This window comes from Capsicum annuum, chromosome 2 (genome assembly GCF_002878395.1).
Source record: "Capsicum annuum cultivar UCD-10X-F1 chromosome 2, UCD10Xv1.1, whole genome shotgun sequence".
Taxonomy (NCBI): domain Eukaryota; kingdom Viridiplantae; phylum Streptophyta; class Magnoliopsida; order Solanales; family Solanaceae; genus Capsicum; species Capsicum annuum.
In genome coordinates, this window is record NC_061112.1 from 73,966,179 (window position 1) to 73,972,569 (window position 6,391).

The 6,391-nt window shown below is 30.9% G+C and overlaps 1 long non-coding RNA gene across 4 annotated transcripts; it reads right to left on the reverse strand.

Moving 5' to 3' along the window:
- LOC107860903 lies at positions 1 to 2,074 on the reverse strand. Of its 4 annotated transcripts, none has more exons than XR_001671650.2 (4): positions 2,020 to 2,074; positions 1,770 to 1,839; positions 897 to 1,018; positions 67 to 237 (listed from the first exon to the last, which is right to left on the reverse strand). It is a non-coding gene; the product is annotated as an uncharacterized LOC107860903 (long non-coding RNA). The 4 variants fall into 4 exon arrangements; XR_001671651.2 differs by having other exon boundaries at positions 1,770 to 1,844; positions 2,020 to 2,050; XR_007051964.1 differs by lacking the exon at positions 897 to 1,018 and having other exon boundaries at positions 1 to 237.
- Positions 2,075 to 6,391: the final 4,317 nt, after the last annotated feature.

Here is a 6,391-nt window from a genome sequence, read left to right on the forward strand (position 1 = left end):
TATTTTCTTCACTTTTAGCACATTGTTGCATACCATTATCATAGACATATCATGAAACCCCAAAAGTATATCTTATATAATCATGGGAATACCACACTACTGAATGTTAAAATGACATTCACATATCATAGTGACTATTGTTTATTTACATAGGTAAAGATAATATTTATAAATTTTACAACATGAGATGCATTTTTGTTGTTGTGATCAACCTTTTGAGCATGCACGATCAAACACCTGTTAAATTGAATTTAATGAGTAAATTAGTTTAGAAGCTCAAAACATAAGTAAAGAAAGCCAGTAGCTTATAGCCAAATGAATCAACATGAAGATAACACTCTATTTCTGTGTATACTTTTTGTGAGAATCCATTTATTTCACACCAAGATCCAAGGCAAGGTTTCTTAAAAGTGTACTCAACTATTCAATTGCCTAGAGGCACATTAATCCTTTAGTAGCTCAATGTTACCTTTGTTTTTAAGTAATCTACACGCGAGAGTTGCAGAAGAATTTAGTAAATATGATATGCCTACATATAAATCAACACTAACATAACTATTATATAGTTTAGGGATGAGGTTGACAGTTGACTTCTACCATATCTTAGCAGCATTTTACTTCTAATCATTAGAAATTTTAATGAAGTCCTAAAAGGCAAAAATTAAACTTCTATCATTTATAACAAGTATAATTGAAAGTTCACAAGCAGTTCAATAAAAGTTGGTTTCCAAATTAGATGTCAGCTTTCTTACTACTAATCATATTATATTATTAAATAAATAACAAACTAAAACAGGTAAAGAAAACAAGTTTTTTGTCTTTGTTCCTGCTTTATTTATGGATACGGAGAATTAAAAGGTATGAAGTACATATGACCAAGGAAATAGGTATCTAACCTTTCCACTTGACTGTGTGTATACAGAGTGATCATACTTAAACAAGAAATCATATGAGTAAGTCAGAATGGTCCGAGAAATCAAATGGCAATCCCATTGCTAAATTTGACATTTACAAAGTTCTACATTTGAAGAAAAAGAATGCTTTTATTAAGAAATTAGAGAGACAGAGAGATCATAAGGATTTGTCGATAATACTATTATCTTCAGCAGAGGTCTTGCATATACAACTCACAACAGGTCAAATTGCACATAAGATAGGAAATGGACTGGAATATGTAGAATCCAGTATATAGTATAGTATTGAAGTCAAATCAAGCTTCTTGCAAGAATTGGACTTTGAGTCTGACAGTGTGTACTATTGTTAAAGCAAACAACTAACTCAAATTTTCTTCAATTTTTGTAAAATCTCAAAAAAAATTCTTAAACACTATAACTTAAACCAGACAACTTCCTCGAACTTTCTTTACTTGTGTTAAATCGCAACAAAATTCTCAACTTACGGTGTTTTCTGTCAAAGATGCCTACTTTATACTCTAATTAAACGTTTTGAAGCCAAAAAAATGTAAGTATTTTACTTCCATATTCAAATAATATCTAATAATATTTCCAGCCTTCAACGCTTCAACCCATTCTTATTCAAGAAAAAGTGACCAAATCAAAGAAGTTTCAAATTTAAGAAGTTACAATTTCTTAGTTACTTCACAAGTAGTATTTCCAATGTTAAAATAGCAGCTCAGTGCATTGCCGCTATGCCCAGAGTTAGGGACGATAGGACCACAATGATTTATTCAACGCAACCTTATGTTGTATTTATACAACAGTACTTATTCACCTTGGCCTAAATCTATCATTGGTGAAAAGAACACATACCTCAAAAATATAGCATCGTGCATCAGTTATTGCAATGGTAGTCATGCTGCGTGCATAAATAAATCGACTTCTGCGCTACAGAGAATACTAATATATTTAAAGCAATATTCATATTGTGTCAAAAAAAAAAAGAAGAATTATGATAATCAATCAAACATAAACTTCATTTTAAAATAAATTAATAGTCAGGGGAACTATATATTTATGAAAGAAAAATATAAAAATATAAGAAAGAAGTAGAGAAACATACCAATGAGGAAAGATCAAGGAGGTGAGTAAAATGAAGAGAGGTGAGTAAAATGAAGAGTCTCTGCTCTTATTTATTTGAATCATTAATTTTATTTTTTAAAATATTTAATTATATTTGTAGAAACATCATCATCATCTCTCATTTCTAGAAATGTCATTTAATAATGGATATATGTGGTACAAATAGAAAACACATAGATACATATTTATGTGCTGGTTAAATAATTTCTCTCTCTCTTATTTCTTTCGTGTGTCACCATTTGATCGGATACACAGTTTAAGAAATAAATAATGAATTTATTAAATTTATTATAAGATTGCCCCTCTCAAGCTGTATTTCTTAATAATAATAATTACAAGTGGGACTTAAGAAAAATAATTTAGGGATGATACCATTATATAATTATTGATTAAGAAAAACTTTTTTTAATTTAATTCTAGAAACATCATCATTTCTAGAAATGTCTTGCAATAATGTATATATGTGGTGCAAATAAAAGACACACGGACAAATATTTATGTGGTAGAGAAATGGTTTGTCAGTCATTTCTTTTATGTGTCCCCATTTAATCGACTATGGAGTTTAAGAAATAAATAATAAATTTATTAAATTTATAAGATTATCTCTCCTAAGTTGTATTTTTTTTATTAAGTGGGACTTAGTAAATATAATTTAGGAATAATATGCCATTAAATAATTGCTATAAAAAAATAATGACACCTAAAATGAAACAAAAATAATATAAATCTTGCATTAAATAGTTGCTAAATAAGAAAAAAATGATTTTTTATATGAACTTTTTCAAAAATAACGACGCGTAAAAGGAAATGAAGGAAATACAAATCTTGACGAAAAAAATGACTACACATAAAATGAAAGGAAAAATATACAAACATTGAAAGATATTTTTTGACAATTACAATAAATCAAATACATATGAAATAACAAAACTATCTTTGGTAATCACTTCTAGAAATACAATGTGATGTACTTGTGGTCCAACTATAGACACATTGATAAATAATATTCATTATGTGATAGAAAAGTGGAAACTTGAAAATATATTTTTGAACTGTATAATAGATATGAAATACCAAAATTACCCTTGAGCCAATTATATACAATGAAATGGATATGATATACCCAAAATACCCTTGGTCGTCCCACTCTTCACTCTTCTATATAATAATAAATAATATCTATATTTATCTCTCTCTGTATATATATAATGTGCATGCATATTTAAGTGTCATCTATCTCTTATTCTCTATTATTTACATAGAAATAAACAACCTGTGATTGTCAATAATAATTTTTTTTTAAATTATAGTTTAAAATTTATTTACAATATATAGATAATATTTAAGAAATTTTATAAATTTATACCTTTGTTTTTTTAATTGAATTTCATATTTCTTGCATTCAAAGATATATATAAGGTTATTACATTATAGATTTGATTAATATTAATTTTGATTTTTTTGATTCTTTAATTTACTAAAGTCTGACATTAGCTTATATACTCAATCAATATTTACTTTTCTTTTCTTGAAGATATTAATATTTTTTATAGCAAATATATGTATATATATATATATATATATATATATATATATATATATATATATATGATTTTAAAGAAGTAAAAAGGAATAAATAAAGATTGATAATACCAGGATAAGATAAGCGTTTTAAAAAGTTAATTAGAAAAAAAAGAGAGGAGAATGATTAATTTTCAATGTTAAGAAGAGAATTTGATTTTTAAGATAAAGTTGGAGGTGTAAATGATTTTTGCTCGTAATAAAATTATCCGCAACATATTAATGATGATTCACAAATATTGAATTTATGTCACGACCCGAACTAGGGTCTGACAGTTACAGGTTTCTCAAGTCCCACGTGGACTGGAGATCAACCCCTACACCAATTCAAACCAAACACATATCCTCAATGTTGGATGAATTCCGAACATATAACAAGATAAGTTCAAAGAATAAAGGTATGTATATAACCGATAATCATTGACCGACCAAAAATATCGATCAATATCACCTAAGTCCATAGTAATCCGACAAAGCCTTCTAACACAAGAACCAAAATTAGTCTTGGTCTGGACATATCCCCGACTCTGACAAATGACAATGACAATAAAAATGATAATGATAATGTTAATGATGATGAAAACAATCGACTCTGGTCTATGATAAGAATTATTGAAATGTCTAAGTCTTTCAAAGTATGAAAGTTCACCACTTCACCACAACGAACTGACGAACCATGCCGATCCACCTAACTTTGCACAGGAAAAGTAGAGGTATCTCCGGTGCCTGCATCGCATGGGGATACAACGTTCGAAGATAGTTAGTGGGGTGAACACTAGCATGTATCTCAGGAATAAAAATAACATAATGCCATGATCAACTGTTCAAAATCATTCAAAACCAATGCACATAATCAAATGCATATATATATATGTATATCACATGCCGAGATAAGTAACAAGGCTTAACATGCACTTGAAACTTTAACCTGGATTGTATAGCTCAACTGTCATAACATAAGAAGGTATCTACTGGCTATATGGGCCCAACCCTCCCCAACAAAGTAGGACCCTAATACGTGTGGCCACACGAATAAGAGGGTATACATATGCACTATGGGGGACCCGAACCTCCAAGCATATCAAGGTGACACGAGCACCAAATCATGTAATATAATATGGGAGACTCGAACCTCCCAATCAAATGATAAAAATAAGGGGTACTTGAACCACCCGGTCATATAGGCCCCTTGTCGGCAACTGCGGTTTCTAGTATTGGTCCTTCAAGACCTCTACTTTCCCGACTCAGCTACACAACCCTTATTTAAGTCCAATTAAAATAATTAGCACATACATTATCATTCATTGAACCCTGTTATATATTTAGGCATACATTATTGGTATCGTCATACCAATTACACTTGCAAGGTAACTTTAACATGCCACACCATTTACCATCATCAGGGAAATCACGATCCCCTTATTTAAATTACACATTGGCTTGGGAAATTACACAACTCTTTAAGGTTTAATTCAAAAATCATCATGCTTCATTGACTTTTCACATTATGCAATAGTTCATGAATAGTTCAATATGCATACTTTTCATATTCAAAATCAATTTCACAATATGGGGTTGGGGTCATAACCACTTCAAAAGTCACAAGTTTGGGGTATCACAATCCCTGGTTCATTCACCATTCCCATGCATCAACTTAATTTTAAAACCACTGTTTAAATGTAACCCATGTAGGGACAAACATGAAACATCATATAAACAACAATTGTTCAGGACCCTTAACCCATGTTTTCAAAACCAAATTCAGTACCATATGAACAACACTTTAAAACTCATGATTTTAAGAAATTAATAACTAGGGAAGAGTAACATGCCTGAAATATCCAAGTTTATGGAGAGAATTGCAGCCTTGAGCCCTTGGATGACCTACTTCTCAAAAACCCTAAGTATGGATGCTCAAGAGAATTTAAGAGAGCTTTAGGAGTGTTTGAGTATGTTATGAATGAGAAATAACCCTTTTTAAGTGCTTTATGAATGTGGGATTTTAATTGGGGGAGAAGGAAATTGTCTAAAGTGACCTTAATTTAAAAACTGAAATTTAGTCATCAGTGATTATGGATCACTATACGACTTGTATAGACTTATTACGACTAGTCACCACAAGTCGTAGCCAAGACAGTCTACAAGGCACTCATAATCTGTTGACCTTACAACTTAACCTATATGACTCGTAATGGGACCCTACGACTCGTAGGGTCTAGTTGTAATCAACTCAAAAATCATTTGGGGTATACACTGGACACCATACGATTTACACCCAATAAATCATAACATGCCCTTACGACTCATAGTGAGCCACTCGTACTCAGAGAAGAACTCAACCATACACTTTCTGATTTGATTACGATTTGTTCCAACAACTCTTTCAAATGCCCTATGACTTGTCAAGGGAGTTTTAGTCCGGAGAATGAGGATAATATTTCAAAAATTTTCATAGATAAAAAATCCGAAACATTACATACTCCCCCTTTAGTATCATTCATCCTCGAATGACAGGACAAGGCATTTATTAACACGATTTGACTCCAAACACAATCATACTTACCTTTAACAAAGACCAAAAACAAAGATGTTAAGGAATACACATACCTCAAGCACGATTATCCAGAAGGGGAAATAAGAATGGATACTTGGATTTCATATCCTCCTCGGGTTCCCAAGTGGCTTCTTCAACCTTTTGGATCCTTTAAAAAACTTTCACCGATGCCACATCCTTGTTCCATAATCGATGTACTTGCCGATCCAAAATCTCA